The sequence below is a fragment of the Canis lupus genome, chromosome 30, assembly GCF_048164855.1.
Source record: "Canis lupus baileyi chromosome 30, mCanLup2.hap1, whole genome shotgun sequence".
Lineage (NCBI taxonomy): Eukaryota > Metazoa > Chordata > Mammalia > Carnivora > Canidae > Canis > Canis lupus.
In genome coordinates, this window is record NC_132867.1 from 11,325,204 (window position 1) to 11,348,885 (window position 23,682).

The 23,682-nt window shown below is 35.2% G+C and overlaps 1 pseudogene; it reads right to left on the reverse strand.

Annotated features, from left to right (window-relative positions):
• Window positions 1-6,932: 6,932 nt before the first annotated feature.
• Window positions 6,933-8,074, reverse strand: LOC140621456 (ribose-phosphate pyrophosphokinase 1-like; annotated as a pseudogene).
• Between the last annotated feature and the right edge of the window lie 15,608 nt (window positions 8,075-23,682).

The window sequence follows — 23,682 nt, forward strand, 5'->3', positions numbered from 1 at the left end:
ATTTATTTTCTAGATGGTTAGAAATGTTCAATATTTTAAAAAGGAACATGAGTTTGTTACTTTGATATTCAAAAGACAAATAATTACCTAGATATACATGGGATATTTATAATTACTTGATTATGATCTTTTAAACTCCAACACTGAAAAGCTTAGGGTTATTAGAGATATCCTTTCATTTTAATCTAAATAATTATTTAATAAAGTTTTGATTCTGATTATATTATCATTATTTAAAGGGTTAGTACTATGCTATGCTTTTTCTTAAGGAAAATTTTTAAAAATTCATTGATTTTTCATTGAAAATTTTCAAAAACTCACTGATTTTGTTTCTTTATAAAATCATTATCATTTTTCAAATCATGTTGGTGTTTTTAATAGAATGGGCACTTTCATATTCATGCATTCACCATTTATTGATTACCTTTGTATTAGAAGTTCCTCAAGGCATGTTATCAATTAAGATCTCAGTAAAGTCAAGAAAATTCATGAATAAATTGGCAAATATGTCAGGAGTGTTATAATATAGGTATAGTATACTTGGGAAATTCAGAGTAATTATTACTTAGCCTAAACTGAGTGAGAGGGGTTATGAGTTTTTAATAGAAACTGGTTGGACATGAGGCATACTCTAAAATATTGAACATTTTAGGAAAAGAAAGGTGAAAAAACAACCCAGACAGAGGCAAGAAGAAATTGTATATATCACAAACTATATATGTGAATTATATATGTGTATACCTGTATAATTCAATGAAATACAATGTTATTTCCAGTGAAGAGTAGGACCAGTGTGACAAGAATATAAAGTATGTACAATTAACCCTTGAATGATGCAGGGACAAGGGGCACAGACTTTCCGTGAGGTCAGAAACCTGCATATAGTATTTTTTAAAGATTTATTTACTTTTAGAGAAAAACAAAGAGAGTGCATGAGCAAGGGGAAGGGCAGAGGGATTAAATCTTTCAAGCAAACTCCCCACAAATCAGGATCCTGATGTAGAGCTTAATCCCACAACCCATGATATTGTGACCTGATCCTAAACCACCAAAAGGTGAATGCTTAACTGACTGAGCCATCCAGTCTCCCCAGAAATGCATATAATTTTTGAATCCCCCCAAATGTAATTACTAATAGTCTATTGTTGACCAGAATCTTCACCAATAGCATAAACAGTTGATTAACACATAGTTTGCATGTTGTTTGTATTATAAAATATATTTTTATAATAAAATAAGGTAGAGAAAAGAAAACACTATTAAAAAATCATAAAGAAGAGAAAATACATTCATGCTACTGTATTGATCAAAACATATCTGCATATAAATGGACCCGCACAATACAAACTCATGTGTTCAAGAGTCAGTTATAGTTGGAAAAGATGATGGAAACTCATGTGTTCAAGAGTCAGTTATAGTTGGAAAAGATGATGGATGGATGCTGTGGTAACAGATGGATTTGGACTAAGTTGATGGAAATCAGAAAATAACGTTTTTTTGCATGGAATGCTTATAACTCTAGATATTATCTTGTATGCAAACATTATTCAACAATACAACATATGCTTTTTGTTTCTTTCAAGTTTTTATTTAAATTCCAGTTAGTTAAAATATAGCATATTATTAGTTCCAGGAATAGAATACTGATTCATCACTTCCATATTACATCCAAGGCTCATCACAACTACCCTCCTTAATACCCATCACCCATTTAACTCATCCCTCAGCCTACCTCACCTCCAGCAATCCTCAGTTCATTCGCTATAGTTAAGAATCTTTTTTATGGTTTGTCTCTCTCCTTTTTTCTCCCTATGTCATGTTTCTTAAATTCCACATATGAGTGAAAGCATATGGTATCTGTCTTTCACTGACTTTTTTCATTTAGCATAATACAATCATGTTCTATCCATGTCCTTGCAAATGTCAAGATTTCATTCTTTTTCATGGTTGAGTAATATTCTAATATATATATAATATGTGGTTGAGTAATATTCTATTCTAATATATATAATATTATATATATATATATATATATATATATATATATATATATATACACACACACACACTCACCTCTTCTTTATCCACTCATCAGTCAATGGACATTTGAGCTCTTTCCATAATTGGCTATTATTGATAATGCTACTATAACATTGGGGTTTATGTACCCTTTCAAATCTGTACTTTTGTATCCTCTGGGTAAATACATGGTAGTATAATTGTGGGTCATAAGGTAATTCTATTTTTAACTTTTAGAGGAACCTCCACACTTTTTTCCAGAGTGGCTACCCCAATTTGCATTCCCACCACCAGTGTAAGAGGGTTCTCCTTTCTCTGCATCTTCCCCAATATCTGTTGTTTCCTGTGTTGTTAATTTTAGCCATTCTGACAGGTGTAAGGTGATACCTCATTGTAGTTCTAATTTTTATTCACCTGATGATGAGTGACGTTGGGCATCTATTCATGTACTGTTGGCCATTTGGATGACTCCTTTGGAAAAAATGCCAATTCATGTCCTCTGCCCATTTCTTAACTGGGTTATTGGTTTTCTGGGTGTTGAGTTTGATAAATTCTTTGTAGATTTTGGATTCTAGCCCTTTATCAGATGTGCCATTTGCAAATATCTGCCATTTTGAAGGTTGCCTTTTGTTTTTGTTGATTGTTTCCTTCCCTCCACAAAAGTTTTTTATCTTGATACAGTAGTGATAGTTCATTTTTGCTTTTGTTTCCCTTGCTTCCAGCAATGTGTCTAGCAAGAAGTTGCTGTGGCCAAGATAAAAGAGATTGCTGCCTGTGTTCTCCTCTAGGATTTTGATGGTTTCCTGTTTCATATTTAGTTCTTCCATCAATTTTGAATTTTTGTGTATGGTGTAAGAAAGTAGGCCATTTTCATTCCTTTGCTTGTTGCTGTGCAGTTTTCCCAACACCATTTGTTGAAGAGACTGTCATTTCCCCATTGGATATTCCTTGCTGCTTTGTCAAAGATTAGTTGATATAGTTATGGGTCTATTTCTGGGTTTTCTATTCTCTTCCATTGATCTATGGGTCTGTTTTTGTGACAGTGCCATATTGTTTGATCACTTCAGCTTTGTAATAAAACTTGAAATCTGGAATTGTGATGCCTCCAGCTTTGCCTTTCTTTTCAAGATTGCTTTGGCTATTCAAAGTCTTTTATGGTTCCATACACATTTTAGGATTGTTTTTTCTAGCACTGTGAAAAGGGTTGTTAGTATTTTGAAAGGGATTGCATGAAATATGTAGATTGCTTTGAATAGTATAGACATTTTAACAATATGTGCTTTTTTAAAAAATTAGAAAATTTGGTTAATGATGAAAAATTAAAGACTGATGTGGAGATTAAAAGAAATTGGAAGCACAGATACCATTTGGGAGGCAGCTCTGATAGCTGCAATATATGTATGTAATATCCTGGACCAAATTATATAGGCAGACATAGAATGAAGAGGGTGTTTCTAAAGCATATAGGGCTCACTCTCTGACTTTCTATAGGTAATAAGAGAGATAGAAAAAAAAACAAAAATGGCTCCTCAGATATCTAAACCTATCATAAGTGATTGGGTGGTATCATAAGTGATTGGGTGAATGGATGATTGTGTTTACATATTAGGAATGAAATATTAGATGAAGATTATTTTTTGTGTTGCTCTCTATAATGATAGAGAGAGAGAGAAACTATCAAGTTTACTTTCTGATAAATACATTCATAACTAGAATATATAATTGTTGCTCAGACTTAAAATCTTTACTATATTCTCCTAGACATTGTTTATATCTGATAAGTAAAAAAAAAAATAGCTGATATTCAAAATTGAGAACTAAAAGGGGGAAATAATGAATTAATTACATATCCAAAGATAGTACTGAGATTTATATTATTTTATTTTTTTAAGATTATTTATTTATTTATTCATAAAGACACAGAGAGAGAGAGAGAGGCAGAGACACAGGCAGAGGGAGAAGCAGGCTCCACGCAGGAAGCCCAACGCAGGACTCGATCCCCAGTCTCCAGGATCACACCCCAGGCTGCAGGCGGTACTAAACCGCTGCACCACTGGGGCTGCCCAGTACTGAGATTTATATTTAAAAACAGGATGACCATTTCCCACTTGCCCAATTTGAGTGGAGGTTTATTATGTAAAACTGGGTTGGAAATATGGAGAGAATAAAGAATCCTAATACTTAGGCAATAGATTAGAACGATAAGATTTTAAGGCATAATTTAACATTTTGTATTTGCTGATGCAAAGTATTTCCTTTGATTTTAAGATTTAGTTTTCTGACCAAGCCATTAAGTATTGAAATGAGAATAATAAGCTACCCAGAATAAAACTTGAATAAATGTTTATCTATAGAACAACTTCTCATTTTTATAACTATTATTTCAATTCTTCCACTTCTGGTGGTTTGTTTGTGATCCATGAGAAATGGTTATAAACAAATGAAGCAAATTCTCTTTTTAACTGGCACAAGTATATTTAATCAAGAGTGTGCATGAAGGACAAATGAGACATGCAGATGTGAAATAAATTTTGAGACTACATTGGCATAGCACTTTATAAATTAAATGGGCTTCTTAGAAATCTTACTGAAGAAGATCTATTAAGAAAAGACTTAATTTATGAATAAGGAATAAAAATCTTGCCAAGCTTGAGTATTTTAAGAAATAGTGTGTATACATTCGACTACAAAATGCACATTATTAAAAGTAAAATAGTAGTCCACACTTAAGAGCTGGGATGGTCTAGGCAGAGTGAAGGAGGAAAAGAAATGTTGACCTTGAAGCTAAGGGTCAAACTCTATTTTCAGAAGGCACATTGGATTTTACTTTCTTTATGCACAATTTAATTGAAATAGCTATGTAATATTGTTTTAATACTCATGAAATAATTAACATTCATCTAGACTTAATAATAGTGGACCATTACCATTTTTAAATGATTTAAAATCTCAGTACAATAAGAAATAATTTGAGGTGCCACAAAAATAATTTCTTCTTTACTTAGAATGGTTGTAAAGTCTCTTTCCTTTAAACTTATAGCAATTTCTAACTTATACTACATGAACTCGTTGTCACTTTCCCAAAGATAATACTTCCTTATATAAGGAAAAATTCATAATGATACAGATTTTAAAAGCATTGTTAGAAAATGGGGACAAGCACTGAGATGATTTTTATATTATCCAACCAATGAGGAAAAATTGTGCAGAAATATATGGAAATGCTGTTCTGAATCAGTTTGTCAGCAATATTTGAGACTACTTGCTGAGACACCACAGCACTGGGATAGAAACAAAGATGTCAGTGAAGGGAATCAAGTTTTCTTCTTACATGAGTTTCTAGGATTGTTTTTATTTTAAGCTACAGAACATATATATATTTTTTTAAATATCAAAATCTTTACAAAAAAAGTTCAATTAAACAAAAAATTGCCAATCCAGTATAACTTAATACTCTGAAATGTACAAATTGGGACAATTGAATACATATTCCCAAAGTAATGAAATGTTTAAATAAAAGATACTCATAAAGAAAAAGATACTTATAAAGAATACAACCTTACTCTGTCCAATTAGTTATAATATTTCAAACTACACGTAGAGTAGAGTTGCCTAATGGATTAGATTAAATTATGTACAGATATTGTGTCTAATTAGCATACAATTATTTTCAAACTGATCCTAAAACTCTTAAAGATACTTGTGTTTTGTTTTGTTTTGTTTTTTCAGACTTCACACACAGACACTTTATTAGTTTCCTCTACAAGAGACCGTAACATCAGTCTTTTTAACAGAAATCTCAGGTCATTGGAGAGGCCAAATAGATGGCAGAAAGATGAAATATTTAAATTAATCAAAAGGCACTACAACTCCACCTAAAACCTATAACCACAGCAGTAGTGGGCTAAGGAAGATTATGCTATGGCAAAAAATAATCCCGTGCCGATGTGAGAGATTACGGAGCAGGAAGCTGAGTTTGCTTTCCAGAAGACTGTGGTAGGAGGAACATTTGTGCCCCAGAGGACATATGGCCAGGGGAAGGGCAAGATGGCTGAAGGTCAAGCCAAATGGAAAGGAACAGGTACAAAGGAAAATCCAGGCAACACAGTCCCCAAGCTGGAGGGGATGAAGGATCAGGCTTTTTCCTCCCAAGAAGCATCCACTGCCCTGTGTGCTGCCTACCCCCAGGCACCCCCCACCCCTACTCCAGAGATCTGCTCAGGCTGTAAACTGCCCACTGGCTCCAGATTTACAGGACTGAGCAGCCTGAGCTGGGCTGGGGCTGCCTAGGGTTCATTTCGCAGGCTTTGGAGAACTTGTCACAGGTTGGGGGTAGAGGGGGAAAGGGGGCAGGGCTTTGTTGCTAGTAGTTCTGAACCAAGGAAACCCTGAAGTATTCACATGCTAAGTAGTGTGTACTTTCCCCTCCCCAGGGGAACATTCAAACACCCCTCTACAACACCTTCCAAAGCCTGAAATCTTGCTGCGGGCTCAGCTGTCGTTAAAGCCTCAAGCCTCACAGCATCAAGCTAGAATGAGACAAGGCAGACGCAGGCCAGGCGGGGGAATCTCAGCAGCTAATCTCAATCTTTCTCTAAATTTAGGAGAAATGCTAATATACCCTGATGAGGGGTGTAGAAAGCGTCGGGGGAGCAAGCCGGGCCTTCTGCTGAATCTGTCCTCAAATACCAAGGGGGAAAACAATGGGGTGGGGTTCACTTTATTTGTAAAAAGCCTCAGCACTCACTGTACTGTAAAGGGACGTGGCTGGGGATCCCTGGGTGGCGCAGCGGTTTGGCGCCTGCCTTTGGCCTAGGGCGCGATCCTGGAGACCCGGGATCGAATCCCACATCGGGCTCCCGGTGCATGGAGCCTGCTTCTCCCTCTGCCTGTGTCTCTGCCTCTCTCTCTCTCTCTCTGTGACTATCATAAAATAAATAAAAATTTAAAAAAATAAATAAATAAATAAAGGGACGTGGCTGAACAGGCAGGAAACTGATTCCCCGTTGTGAGTTCTCCTGATGGCTTCTGCCAGGATCGCGGAGATGTCGATCACCTGTATTTTGGAGCAATGCTTCGTCTTATCCTCCTGAGGTATGGTATTGGTGACCACGACTGCTTCAAAGCATGCGCTGTTAATGCGAGAGATGGCCGGGCCAGAGAGGATTCCATGAGTCAAGACAGCGTACACCCTGGAGGCTCCAGCTGAGAGGAGTTTGTCGGCCGCGAGGCAGATCGTGCCACAGGTATCGGCCATGTCATCCACCAGGATGGCCACTCGATCCTTCACGTCTCCCACCAGCACCATGCGGTCTACTTCGTCGGCCTTCTTCCGTCCTCTGTGAACCGGACCAAAGTGCACGTTCAACCGGTCGGCGATGGAGGCCACTCTCTTAGCTCCTCCAGCCTCGGGTGAGACAATAGTACAGTCCCTCACTCGGAGACGCTCTCCCGTATGCACTGCAGGACGGCTGGTGCTGCATACAAATTGTCCACTGGGACATCAAAAAAGCCCTGGATCTGAGAAGCCTGCAGGTCCACGGTGATAATACGATCCGCGCCTGCCACCCTGAGCATATCTGCCACAAGCTTGGCCGAGATGGGAGCCGGGCTCTTCTCCTTCTTATCCTGCCGGGCATACGGGAAGCATGGGATGACCGCGGTAACCCGGCTGGCCGAGGCAATCTTGCAGGCATTAATCATGATCAAAAGCTCCATTAGATTGTCACTGATTTCGCCACAACCACTCTGAACAATGTAGACATCCTCTCCACGTACGCCCTCTCCAATCTCCACGCAGGTCTCTTGATTGCTGAATTTCTTGGTCACCACCTTGCCTAGCTCCAGGCCCAGGCGGTCAGCAATTTTCTGGGATAAGTCCTGGTGGGAGCTGCCGCTGAAGATCTTCATATTCGGCATCTTGGCTGCCTACCGTAGGCAGTCTGCGCTCAGCGATCACCGCTGCTGCTGAGACGGGACCTGAAGTCGGCCAAGAGACTCAGTGCTAACCGCCTCGCGTTGCTGCGCCGCCATCTTACCTCCCCGCCGCCATCTTACCTCCCCGCCGCCATCTTACCTCCCCGCCGCCATCTTACCTTCCCGCCTCCGATACTTGAAACGTATTTTCTTTTATGATTCAAATACCCCTCACCCACAAAATATCTACTCAGACTCTTAATTCACTTAGCAGACCCTTTCTTAATATGGAAAAGAAGCTAAACAACATTCCAGCCTTTATCCAAGTTAGGAAAAAGCGAATCTTAATGCTCAAATATATGATATTTTATATGAGGATTTAAGGTAATGACTAATGGATTTAAGGTAATTACTAATAAAATGCAGAGAAAAGGGGCACTTATCCTGAAGCATGTTGTATTCAGGGACAGCTTCGGCAGGCAGTGAGTTTAAATCAGGTTTCTGAGGATATTGCTGTGATAAACGAGCATTGCTCCTAAGATCTGGGGGAGGACCGAAAAAGAAAAAGAACCAAGGAAATGGAGAGTTCGAGTTTTGTAGGTCAGCATCTCACAACTCTTCTTATAATGGCAGTTCTCGAATCTATTATAACAGCTAAGGCAAGTATTGCAGTTCTTTTGAAATCTCTCAGAATCCATGCTCAAAGATAAGTTTATATTCACTTGAATGTCAATGTAAATGCTCAAATCCCAATGAAAGAAGGGGAAAAAAATACAAAATGACACATTTAAGGTAAACTTAAAATAGTGAAATAATTTGGGTTCCCTAGATAATGACTGAAAAAGAGAAAATGAAAGAGCCACCATTCCACTAGCACCTTCTAAATCCCAAGTACCCTGCAGGTGTTTTTGTGTATACTGTGGTATTTACTCCTTGTGACAATTACCAAGGCTCACAGGATTGATTTCATTATACAGAAGACATTGAAGTTTAAAGATCAAATAAGCTTCCCAAACTAAACTAAAGAAGGTGAATTGGGGTACTCTGTTTCGTGAAGTTTGTTACTTCCTCTTCATTAGTTTCTGTAAATACAGCAGTTTACATTTTGCCTTGTTTAATTTCATTGTAACTTTCTACATGGAAAAGGATTAGCCGTTCTATTGATACCATTTATGTATAGTGATTTATAGTATAACATGTGATTTCTACTAGAAATTTTATTTGGTATTTCTATTTAAAATTCGAAGAATCTGGAGCACCTGTGTGGCTCAGTCCATTAAGCATCTGCCTTAGGCTCAGGTCGTGATCCTGGGGTCCTCGGATCAAGCCCTGCTCAGCAGGGAGCGTGCTTGTCCATCTCCCTCTGACCCCCACTTGTACCTGTGCTGTCTCTCTCTCTCTCTCATAAATAAATAAAATATTTTAAAAATATATCTAAAATTTTAAAAATAAAAATAAATAAAATTCCAAGAATCTTATAATAAACATTTCTTTGGGACAGAATGTCCATAAACAGGAGTAAACATGATACATTATTAACAAAAAAACATAATTATGTCTCATACCTTTTACTTCACATATTTTGAAATAATGAAATTATTCAATCACTTTGAAAACATCGATGAAATAAAAAATTACTCCCAATCTGCAATTTACAACTGTGTCCCCTGATCAGTTAGGGAAGGTCAGAAGGGCTAATGCATTCACAAAGTACAGGAACCTGCAGACTGAAGGGGATGTACTTAATCCTCAGAGCCAAATAATCATTAGCAGTGGTGATGGATAAAGTCGAATATGCAATAGCTACAGGGTCAGTGTTACATTTATTCAGATTCATAAATGAAAGTAAGGAGTAATCAGGCTCTGAGATGGTAACTCATTCATTTTATCCTACACGAAGGATAAAACGCCCTAATCCCATAAACTCTGACAATCATGGTGCAATTACATACTGACTTTCTGTTATGTAATTCTAGTTTTAGGGCTTTAATGTTGCTGTTCAGCATTGATCATTCATTTGAAACAACACTTAGATGAAATATTTTCAATGAGGAATTAGATATACTTTCACTCAACAAATGTTTATCGAGTACATTCTATGGACATATGAAGTTTGAAACAGTATTGGTGCTAGATTAGCCTTAAAAAATTCCATGTATTGTATACAAAATCTAGTTTTGCGATTTTGTAACATGATATACAAATATAAAATTCACAAAGTATACTGATCTCTTAAGACTGAAGAGTCATAAACAGTACTACTTAAAAATTGTTGATGGACTGCAATTAAAAAATACTAGTGTCACAATAAATTCTCTTTAAAGTTCTTTGAAAGACAAAATACATTTTTGTTCCTCTTTTTAAGTCTTTTTAAAAATCTAATGTGTATCATATTGTATAATGAAATTATCTCTGGTTTGAATTGTATAAATGGCCATTAAATCTTCTCTTCCAGACAATGTGTAAATATTTAATAACATAAAGATGGTCAATAATTTAAATTCAAAGAGATTTGTACATTGATCTTTCAGATAAAATGCTATTAAGCCAAACGATTTCCCACAGGTTCAGTTTTCTCTCTGACCCTGCATGTTCCGTATTATATTTACAACAACAACTAAGGAACCCATCTTGTTCAGTAGGTGAAGCAAATTAACTGAATGTTATAGATTACTGCTAGTGCAGCAATGAGGGAACATACTTACTGCTACTTGAGGTCGAGCCCTGCCTTAGGCAAAATCATGAAATAAGCCCAGGTAATCACTGTCCTTCTCTGCTCCTACGCTCCCTGACCTATCTCATTGACCTCTGTTTTCATTTCCCCTGGGTAGATAGCTCTTTCTTGCTACATTTTGGGTGCACAGTGTTTAGCCAGGGGAACCTACTTTGAGCAGTGGTTTCATGCTTCAAGCTTTTTACTCTCTCCTTTGTCAAGTTATGCTGTGTGTTGGATACTAGTTGTCAGCTGGAATGCAAGTCGATTACTAAATAATAATAATAAAAGTATTAAATGGTTGTAAAATGATGGGGTTTCTTCCTCTGTGGGTATTTATGAACTAGCTGCAAACACTTTTTAGAATCCAAAAAAATCACTCTTGAGCAGTGAAATGTCAAGTGACAGTATTTATCTTCAGAAAGGTGAGCCTTTCTCTGTGCCTCTAGGTCATAAGAGCTATACATTGGTCCATTCAAAATTATATTCAATTAGTATTCTCCAAAGTTCAGCATGATATTTAATCCTTAGGTGTCTTGACACTGAAATAATTAGATTACATAATGAGACTCAGCAGCTGTATCATCTTATATGTATTTATCTCATCTCATGTAACTTTTAAAATTTGGCTTCCAAATTAGGAATAAGATCAAATTCTTGTGTCTCAGTGCTAATTTTTACAAAATGTTTTCAGTTTTCTTAAGAAATCATTGACCAATAACATTGTATTAGTTTAATCTGTACAATGGCATGATTTGATATCATATACATTTGTATGTATTATGAAATTATTACCAGAATAAGCTTAGTTAACATATCTATCCCCTCACATATAGTTGTTTTTTTTGTTGTGATTAGAACTTTTAAGACCTACTCTCTTGGCAACTTCCAAATATGTACTATATAATGCATAAAATTATATGCATATTAATGCACTATAACATGCATTAACTACGGTCACCATACTGTATATTACATCTCCAGAATTTTTTTTTCCTTATAGCTGGGTCTTGGTTATTTTAAATCATTTTCTAGGTCATTGGCATTAAGACAATGAACATAATACAAGGGATCCAGATAGCTCAATATGTGCATAGGTGATTTTATAAATACAAATAAATCATAAAATAATTAGGCCTGAAATTTGTATTTTATAAAAATGGTATTGCTAAGATAATATATTATATTATTAGAAAATGTATTCTTTTTATTACTAATTTCTAGGAACATAGTGTGAGGGTGAGGGTTGAGAAATATATTTTACAGAGGTCAGCATTATATGAATTAGTATTTCCTTACATCTGAGGTTAGGAAAATACACAATTAAGTTTCTCACAATAATTGTAACTTAATTATATCCTGTGTTTGTCCTGCTTCTTCTCTCATTATCCTCAATATGTAAATAAAATTGAGACCAAACAGGTATCTTTTAATCAATACAGTGAGACCTTTTGTTGTTTTTAGGAAAACAAATCAGTAAAAGCATAATAGTTCATTATATAAATCTTGAATATTGTTAATTTTAAAACTAGAAATGGTTGCATCAAATAGACCCTTCCTTTATTCTGGTCTTAAAAACCTAGTAACTAAGGTGTTAAACATTTCCTCTTCACTGTTGAGACTGTACACTATTCCATAGTATACGCCCTCAATCTTCACTTGTCAAGATAAGGATAATCAATCTCAATTCCCCATAAAATGTAATTTCCATTAGAGACAAGCAATAAACACTACCAATTTCTTGGTTGCATTGAACTTCTACAAAATAATCCCCTTTAAAAGAGAGCAGGGAAAAATACTTTATTTTACCACCAAGATATTGGTATGTAGACACAGAAAAGTCAATTCATCTTCTTATCTTACTGAGATGCCTATAATTAATGTTTTTTTAGGTTTTTGTTTTTTTTTTTCTTTTTAAAGGCCAAAATAGAAGTCAGTGAAACTGATTGTTGCTGAAGAAAATGAGCAGGAGCATCCACAGAGAAGAAACTATTTCCTGTTAAGCTTACATTCCATGTAATCTGGCCTGCAACCTAACAATCTCAAACACAGCAGAAACTGTCTATGAATTCAAAGCCTGGTCATTAATATCTCATTATGTAAAAAACTCTATGTGGGATAAAAGTTATAGTCCCCATCCTTCAGAAGCTTATTTTTTACTAAGGTGTGGAAAACACTGCAATTCAGGACAATATATTTTTCTTTAACTAATAATTTTTCTTTATTCCATTTCTAGTTTCTAGTTTCTTTATATTTTTCTTTATTCATCCAACAAGCAAGATGTACTTCCTACAAAGAATTCAAAGGCTGCTAACGCAGTATATTGGCCTGTACAAATGCTCACTATGTTTATTACTCAGCAGTAATAAACTTTTCTAGAACATATATGTTTGGTTATCACTTTCTGCAATCTCTGGGACGTCCTGCATTCTTTTCAGGATAAACAGTCAAGGATGATACAAAATGACCTTCACTTAAACACTCCTTTAATTTTAGCACCACTCTAATTCCAGTCTCCTCCTCCCCTTTATTCTGGATCTACAGATGCATTACCCTCCCTCATTGCTCTGTCTCCTCTCCCCAACACTGTTCTTTCTCCTTATTAACTAATATGTGTCCTTCAGGACTCATCTTAAATATATCTTCCACCAGATTGATTTGTCTTTTCCAGAGTTCCTCCACTGTATGCTTTATATTGTGCCATGGAGTATTTCAGAAGCCTGTATGTTGACAATCGCTCCTATTATCTTGTAGACTCTTTGATAACAAGGCTGTATTTTAACCATTATCATGTTACCCAATGTCTGCATGACACTGCAAATTTGCATGCAATACATTTATGCTTACTGAATGAAACTTGGAAAAGCTTTATAGAAACGCCCCAAAAAACACATTAACAACAAATAGAATTAAAACATTGTGTCAGGAAAAAAAAAAAAAAAACTTTGTGTCAGATATTAACATTGGTATTATTTGAGATTTTTAAAATATTTATCACATACGTTATTTACTGTGTTTTGATTTTTACCCATTTGTTCCAATATTCTAATTTTAAATGAATTACATTGTTATCAAAATGGTACCACTTTTGTTAAAATGTGTAATATCAAAATAAATTGAGGCAAACACATGGGTGAAAATATATCCATTAATAGGGTATGTATATGTAATGTAAATAATTATATGCCTGAGTGGCTCAGTCACTTGAGCATCTGACTCTTGATTTTGGCTCAGGTCACAATCTCAAGATCCTAAGTTGGAGCTCTACATTAGACTCCATGCTCAGTGGGGAATATGCTTGAGATTCTCTCCCTCTCCCTGTGCCCCTGCTCCACTCACACTGTCTCTCAATAAATAAAAATATTCAAAAAATATATTAGATTTTATTTATCTGAGAAAGAGACAAAGAAAGCACACACACACATGTGGAAGGGGGGAGGTAGAGAGAAAGAATCTGAAGCAGACTCCACACTGAGCATGGAGGCTGACATGAGACTCGATTACACAACTCTGAGATCATGACCTGAGCTGAAACCAAAAGTCAGATGTTTAACTAACTGAGCCACCCATGTGCCCCTAGTCTTCAATTATTTCTATATTAATCCAGCATTTGCCAACAACATTGCAAAAGGCCAAAAAAAAAAAAAAAGGGCAAGATCATGTATCATAAACCAATTAGTACTGAGTATTATAGAAATGGTGAAAAGCAAAATGGTTTCAGATTTCTGAAGTAGAATATATAACAAAATGCTTAGAAAAAATCAATTACTGAGTTCCCATAGAACAACATGCACAGTTCAATTATTTCTTCTTACAGTGATCTATTGAAAGTGTATACCCTTTAATGTCTTAAGCCTGGTATCTTTTTCAATCTTTCCTATCCCTAAGACAACATTGTGTAAGCAGTGGGTCCTCATATAGCGTTAACAGTATTAATCAAAATTCCATTTTATCAGCACAATTATATATATAAAATATAAATACAAGGAAAAATATAAGAAAAATTCATTTGAATTGTGGAAATAAAAACAATAATTTTAATATATTCATATTATAAAAGAGAACTCAGATATCAAAAGCTTGAAGACTAAGCTCACCCCAACAGTTTGCATTATTCAATATTTATAAATACTTTTCAAGTTCATTAAATATTTCAAATGTTCACTGAAGAAAATTTATTCTGAAAAACCTTGTGTAACATTAAATTATTCTGAAGGCTTTTAAACAAAGATAACTTTGTTCCCTTCTGGTAATTTTCTTAATAAGTAAGGATGTCATTTCCTAATTTGTAATATCAAATTATGACCCAAAATGCATTTTTAAAGGAAAGCAATAGCTTTTTAAAAAGGTCACCCAAATCAAATTTCATTATTTCACATCTAAAACAATATCCTTTCAATACCATTTAAATAATCATATAATAATTTGTCATCTTAATAACAAAACTACTAATGAATATTCTTATTAGAAGTAGGAAATGCAATTTAATAGATTATTCTTTTATAATAATAAATTGCTGTGGCATAGAAAAATTTAAAAACACACAGACATATGCATATATTTTAACATAGTTTTATAATATTTATACTAATATTGCATAGTAGTATCCTATACACACAGATAACAGGTTGTGTGTGGGTGTGAGAGAACAAGAGAAGAGAGGGGGAGATGCCATACAAGCAACGTTCACATCACTAAAATATAAAGCTGAAGAATGTCTTTTCCTTATGAAGTATAAAAATATGCTAAGGGATATTTTCAGTATTTTTACCTTCTGAAGTTTGTTTGCTTTTTAGAGAGAGAGCACCCACATGTGCACATGTACATGTGCAAGAAGGAAGGAGGGACAGAAGAAGAGAGAGTATATTAAGCAGGCTCCATGCTCATCACAGGACCCCGAGATCATGACCTGAGCCAAAATCAAGAGTTGGATGCTTAAAGATTGAGCCACCCAGGCACCCCCTGAAGTTTTTTCAGTTTAGGATTTTTTACATAAGAGTTCTATAAGTCTACAAAGAGATTGTACTTTAAAAATAACTTAGATTATAAAAACAGTCTTAAAAATCCTTACTGTCTTATTTCCACAGTGCAAAATACAGATCTGGCTTATTTTCTACATTAGAACAGGCACTCTTGGTTTAGTTAAGAGGAGGGTACACATTTCTTAGAAATTCTTGCCAGACTTTCAGGAAATAAGCTCTTCAATATCATGGCATATGATCTGTGGCATTTCCTTCAGGGAAGTTTACTCTTATAATACAACAAACCTGTCTTAAAGATAACTTTTTATATTAAAGCTAACATTTCTTCAAAGAGCCATAAAGTTTAGAAGATCAGAAAAAATAAAGATGTTCTTCTTTTGAAGGCAATATTGAATGTTCATGTCAAGTGGGTTAAGTGTATTTTGTTAATCATTAAATGTTACAAAGACTTTTAAGGTAGTTCAATTATATATTGCCAAATTATCACTATAATTTTCTACATTTTTTTTCTTCTACATAATCAAGTGACTAATGATACTGTAAGATTCCACAGGACAAATTTCTAGTTCACTAAAACGGTACTAAGTCAAAAGTAAAACATTGTATGGGGAATTCCTTAAATCAATATAGCAGCTGTTCTGTATATTATTGCTTATTTTATGTCTCCTTTTTCCAATTACTGGGTCTCCCCTCCCTCTCTCCAATCTTCCACCCCTCCCTCTTCTCTTTTTCTTTCAACCCACCACTTGAATGAAATTAATTTACAGTGAAATTCAAATGTTAATATGTAATTTCTCCTTCACAATTTTGTGGGGCACCTGGGTGGCTCAGTTGATTAAGCATCTGACTCTTCATTTTGGCTCAGGTCATGATTTCAGGATGGTGGGATCAAGCTCCATACTTAGCAGGGAATCTGTTTGACATTTCTCACCCTCTTCCTCACCCTCACCCTCTACCCATCTCCCCACTCATGGATGCTTACTCTCTCTCTCTCAAATACATAAATCTTTAAAAAAATATTGTTTTATTGTGTGAATTTAAATTCTACTCACTACACTTCTGAAATTGACCCTAGTCATGGCTACTACTTACAACACTTTATAATCTTGTATTAAGTCAAATATGATATTTTCTAAAGAAATCATACTAATATTTATTGAATATTTTTACTGTTAGGCTTTAACATCTTTTTTATTGTTATTCTTCAACATCATACTCATAATCATCAATCAACCACTATTCCTTTAGCACCTACCACAGTTCAAGACTTTCATTCAGTGATTCACAAATGGTATAAATATTACTTTATTCAATTCAAAGAAGCAAGTAATATGAATAGAATTGTCCTGGGAAGGTAAATTAGTATCAAAAGATTAACTAATCTGATTAATTAATCCCCAAATTAAATGATGAGTTAATATTTGAATATATATTTGTATATCTTCAAGGTTGATATTTTCCCACTATTCCATTCTGAAACAAAGCATTTGGAAGGCCCATCAAAAACATGTCCTTTAAATGTTTTAATCAATTATATTTATTAATTCAAACATGATACTTCTGTCAATGACAAATACTTCATTATACTTCAAAAGAAAAAATAAGAGCATTTATTTTCTCTAGATTTCCAGTGCAATATCATTCATACATATGTTCTAAAATTTGATAAGCTATTACCTTATAATGTTTTTCTGGTATCCTGGATGACTCTGCAAGACGAGAACATCAGTATGTAAATGTGACCCAGCAGAGAATTGCCAAAAATGTTCTCTTGAGTGCTGGTGTGACTCTTCCCCCATAGAAAAGGCTCTGGCTCTGGGCCCCTTCGAACTTTATTTCCTGAATTGAGTTGATCAGTCACTTTGCTCAAGTCTTTGTAGACAATCTGGGAAGCATTGGAAAGCTACATATACCCATTTAGCACTTCCCTAGTTCACACTTAGATAACTGAATAGATCTTAAATATTTCAAAGCGTGGACCAGATAGTTTTCATCTTTCTTGACTTTTTTTTTCTATTTTTTAATGTTACCTTCTTTAACCAATCCATCCTCCACTTAACCAAGTCAATGTATGTACTAATTACAAAATTTGGCACACAGCAGTTATTTCCTGATGGACTAATTGAATTCAACATAAGTAGCAGTAGGCAGTAGAAGTGAGCTACAGGTTGTATGTTGGTCCATTTTACAATGGACCATTTGATGTGTATTAATCAATAAACCAAATTTGGTTTCAAATTAAGTGCCAATTCAATCCGTTAAGAACTTTAAATCAGATGCTGTATGTTGTCCAGCAGTATGGTCTAATAATTATTTCCTGAAAGTGAAAATATGAATGAAAAAATGAATGTTTTCATTTTACTATGCTTAAGCAATGTACTTAATTTTCACTGTATCTGCAATACATATGATCACTGTGCTGATATTGAAAGTAGAAATCCTTGTCTGTATTCCAGCCATCAACATTATACATTTTATTTCAGTAATTGTTGAATCAGAAAAAGGGAAATGAACATATTTACCTTAAAAATAAGAGAAAATGGAAAAGACACTGTAAATGAAGCATAATAAAAAAGAATCACCAAAGCATGTAAGGAGCAGTAAGAAATAGCTTTTCAGGAAAAACTGTATACAGAAATACATTCAAAATATCAGGTAAGTATTGACAGTGGGCTTAACCATCTGATATATTTCTAATTTGATTGTTAAGTGTTCGATATTCTTTAGTAGGAGAATAACATAAAGAAGACAACGTCTGTATAATAGTTCATAAAGTATGCACAAGAGGAGTAGAAGAAAAGATTGAGGGCAGAGTTGTTTGTCAGTACTTCGTAGGAATCCATCACTGGTGCTGATGACATAGACTTGACTATATTAAATGAGACATGAGGAACCCAAAGCTAGTTTAGTGGCATCATCAAATTTAATTTGTTTTCACTCTTTTTTTCATATATTTTTTGTTTACTCTTCTAACATAATAACCTTTTTTCTGGATAGAATTGCAAGAAGAATGAATAATAGATTGATTTTCATTGCATATATTCATTCAAAGTCTGTACTTACATAGGATTTTTTTTCATAAATTATTTAGAAGATAAGAATTTTTGTGCTGTTACATAAGACTTAAGTCTAGCATTCAGACGGTGAAAATGTTTAAGAAAGATAAAAGTCTTCACTCCCTGTCTATATTTCAAATAACTACAGCACTTCAGAAATCACATCTTCTCTGTTTCCTAAGTTTTGCGTACATGATGATCAATAGAGCTATCTTTAGAAATTCTTATCAATGTATGAAGTGATTGTGATGAAAATTACCTAGCGCTGATGATATACCAACAAAACATTCAATGAGCTAAAGTTACAAAGAGATAATAGTGATGGCAAATATATGCACAAAAAAAACTGTTACAACAATAAAATCTGTAACATATTCAGCCTCAGAATATAGGGATTAGTGATGAATACTGCTGATCATACCAAAATAAATATGGTTTTCCTGAAGAGCATAGTTCATATCTGCAAATGAGAAAAATCCTCTGTCTAAAACTGAAGAACTTACAACTCAGGCTGAACGTATGATATGTGGGCCTGGGCTGCATTCATGTCTCCTTCCCTAGGATACTTCTTGCTTGCCTCCTAGCATGGCTCTCATACTTCGATGTCAGAGATAGTGTTTGTTCCAGCAACATTGCCATTTCATTTAAAAAGAGGATTAGGTTCTTGTTTCACAAGGGTGGTTACAAAACTATATCTAAATATAAGTTGAATATGTAGGAGGCTGTTTTCTGGGAATTAAAATGAAATGAATCGGGCAGCTCACCGGTGTAGCCCCGCCAAGGGTGTGTTCCTGGAGACCATGGATAGAGTCCCACGTCAGGCTCCCTGCATGGAGCCTGCTTCTCCCTCTGCCTGTGTCTCTGCTTCTCTCTCTCTCTCTCTCTCTCTCACATGTCTCTCATGAATAAATAAATAAAATCTTTTTTAAAAATAAAATAAAAATGAAATGAATCAAAAGTGTGATCATTTCAATCTCCTTGAACTGCAGACTCTAATATTTTACATTAGTTAGAATAGAGTAGACAATAAGGGGGGGAAAGGCATTATTTGATCTTGGAAACAAGTGTGTGTGTGTGTGTGTACCTATAATGACAATATGGGCAAAAACACCGAACACATCTACACACCTGTGTGACATGAGACAAGAGTCAAGGCTCCATTATTAGTAATACTTACCCCACTGGCTTACTTTGTTGTCAACTTCCTTTTTGATTGAGTCCATCTGCCACCTATATAACTTTTCCTTCCTTCCTTTCTGTCTTACTCTCTCTCTCTCTTTCTCCCTCTCTCTCTTTCTCTCTTTCTTGATGAGTAAGTAGATAGATAAGTAGATAGGTAGATTGATAGAAAGAGAGGCAAATAGAAGATACCCATGAATATGAGGATGGAGCAGGGGGAAAGCTTATCCTTTCTGCTTCAAACATGGGCATATAAAAAGCAATTGATTTCACTAGAACTCTTAAAATCAGAGATTCTCTTAGGGGGAATGTCGAGTAACACGTGACTCTTGGAAGCACCCACAATTTCAGCTTAAATATTTAATATTAAATATTTCTCTCCACTAGTAACTTTTCTTGATCCCTAGACTATATTGTTTCTCCACATTTATTTCCTACAATGCTATATATATTTTTTAACATTAGAATATTCATCACAATATTTGTGCAGTCATTTATTTAATGTATGTCTTTACTAATAAAATATAAAATCTCTTGGGACAAAAACATTTAGTTTTTGCTTTACTGCTATATTCCAGTACATAATAAAGATTCCAGTACATATGAGGCGCTCAACTAATAATTGATGATAACAACACCATACTACAATTCAATTCATCCTTAATCAGAAGTAAGTGCCACATATCACTTGAAAACAAAAAGTCTAGCAACTGATGTTTTCTTTCTCTTCAATAGCTATTACAAAGCCCTTGATTCAGCATTTTCCCCATAAAAATAAATGATGTCTCTGTTGTCTCAATTCTCTTTACAATTTCTCTGTTGTTTCTAGGAAGATTTATCATTTGAAGGTTGCTTCTCATTCTCAACTACAGACATCTTTATATTTAATTAATTTTTGGACTTTCAAAACCTCTTGGAAGTTAAGATTGTGTACATCTACTTTCACAGAACATTTTTATTTATCAGCATATGATATTAGCGGAGAATATCAAACTTTAGAATCATTCTATAGTAAAAATTAATAAGCTTTGAAATCATGCAATCATAGTGTGCTAGTCACTTTTCATCTATGTGACTTGATGTAAGTTCCTGATCTCTCTGGGCCACTTCTCTCATATGTAAAGTGTGGTCCAATAAATTCGTACATAAAGCACTAAACTATGTCTGGCACATTATAGGAACTCAGCTTGTGCATATGTGTGTGTGTGTGCATGTGAACATATACATATATTAATTCATGTTTGTACTTTTAAAAGGAAATCAAAGTCCCAAATTGGCATTACTAAGGTTAAAGTCCCGAGTCAGTAAACCAAGACTTAATACCTAACCTGATTACAGGTAAAATTCCCCAGAAATGAAACAATTAGCCAGTCAATGTGGAAATTTCCAGGTCGGCACTAGGAAATTACTCATGACTTCTTCCATTTTTGGTAAGAGGGCAATCTTGCCTAAAACAATGGATTCTTTGCTAATATTTTTTCCCACTCCCTCTCTACCTTTAAAAACATTTCCCTCTCTATAACCCTATGCAGCTTCCCTTTACATGCTAGATGGGATGCTGCCTAATTCATGAATTGATTAATAAAGCCAATTAGATCTTTAAAATTTACTTGATTGAATTTCTGTTGTTTAATACTATACATACATTTAAAATAGTGTATAGCCTGAAATCCTTTTTAAAGAATTTAACATCTAAAATCAATTTATTAGCTCAAGTCTAGTCTATTCTTTCATTCATTTATGTATTCATTCACCCACTTATTCATTTATATGTTTATTCTATAAACATACGTTGATTGCCTATTATCTTCCTTAGTTACTATACATACAACAATAAATTGGTCACTTTTTGTATTGAGAAGCTCAGTTTTGAATGTAGTCAGACATGTTGGCAAATAATTATATCATGATATTGTGTTAGAATAGAAATACAACTGAGGACTATGGGAGTGTGAATCTGGAAGAAATAGTATTATACCAGTTCAAATTGTGAACTTTGAGCATCTACATTTGGGGTTCAAAGCAGTAGCACCAAGCCAATATTTATTGAAAAAAATGATTGTATAATCACATATTTTCCTAGTTCTTAAACTGTCTCCTGGTTGTAGGCAAATAGTTAATTTAAATTAATGTTGATCTTTATTTAGGATAAATGGTTACTGAGTGTGTATAGGATGCTATATAACACTGGCAACTCTCTCATCAGGAGGAAAAATATCAAAGGTGTTAGCAACATGAATGTATGTTGGAAACATACCTATTTATATTTACAGAGTCCTTATGAAATGGATGTTCCTTCACATGTGTGTGTCTATCAACAACATGAAGAACTTCAGCTGCCCTAAGACACCTCCAAACATGTGGGTATTACCTAAACCTGGAGATATGCCCTCAAATTTTCACACATTGTTCAGGAGTCACAACGGGGAAGAGCCCTTCTGTCCCAACTACTTGAACTTAAATCTATATATCTGGGTGGTGCTGGGGAGATCATGGATCATTTCCAGGGTCCAGATGCTCAGCCTGAAGCAAGACCTCAAAAAATCATTCTAGTCAATAATTGTGCTAAGAATTCTAATGATGCTTCATTAGAGTGCTAAGCAGCCTTTATGAAACAAAAAGTTTAAAAATGATTTTAGGCACTTAAAATAAACCCTTAACTTTTAGCCTCTGTGTAATAAGACAGTGAACATGATTAAAACTCCAGAAGCACAAACATAGGAGAAGCTATTTTTTCTATGATTTTTTTTTCACATTTTCCAAAATAACTTTTTCTGATGTTATACATCCACCTCGGGAGAGCATAGCTGGGTTACCCTATAGCACATACTTACAGGAAGAAAATTTTCAAGATTCAGATTTTTTTAGATAATGTGTTTATTATCAGACGAAGCATGAATTAGGGCCTGCCATTACGTTAAGTGTTGAATATAAAGAGACTGAGGAAGCTCTAAGTGCATTCGGGGATGCTGACAAACATACAGGATGCTGGGAAAATTTTGAGAGTTTTCTAGCAATAAATATATTCAGAATTGGGTATTAGAAAGAATTCTGGCATGCAGATAAGTCCTTGAAATAATATTAAAATAAGACAAAAAGAAAAAAACTAAAGCATAGGAAGATCACACTAACCCAAAAAAGGAAAACATGGAAAAGCTGGAGGCGGCTCACCAGGTGACCAGCTCAGTTAGGGTTCCCTGGGCTGAAGCAGCAGCAGAGACACTGCACGCTTGCAGAGCCTGGTGACTCGGAAGGGGGGTGGAGGTGCAGTGTAAGGGAGAGTAAATGTAGCCTCTTGGATCTCCTTTCTGTATCTTGGGTGTGAGGAGGAGGAGAGGAGCGTGCAAGGGAAGGAGACCAGCAAAGAATCCCAGAGAATACCAGTTACTCATAGGAGTTCTGAATCTACCAGACACGCAGCACTGCTCCTCCTGCCCTGTATTCCATCTCATGACATCCTCATGACATCCTTCCTCAGGCCACGGCTAGCTTTACTGTCTGTCAGGACAGCTGAACTCACGATAACAACTGTAGCACCCACTCCTGAGGAATGAAGAAAGGCTTAGGCTAAAATCGAGTGCTGTTTTATGAACATGAAGAAAAGTAAAGAAGGCAGGGAAAAGACCCAGCAACCACAATGCCAGATCCTCCACAGAATCAGAAATCTATTCTCTGCCTTTAAGAATAGAAAAATAAATGTTGAATCTATTCCCACGCAGCCCTGCCACAGTGTCATTTTGGGCTGCTGTTGACCCTCCACCAAAGAAAGGCCCTATGCACACTTGTCCATTTTGGGTTCCGAGGGCTGCTTCCTCCC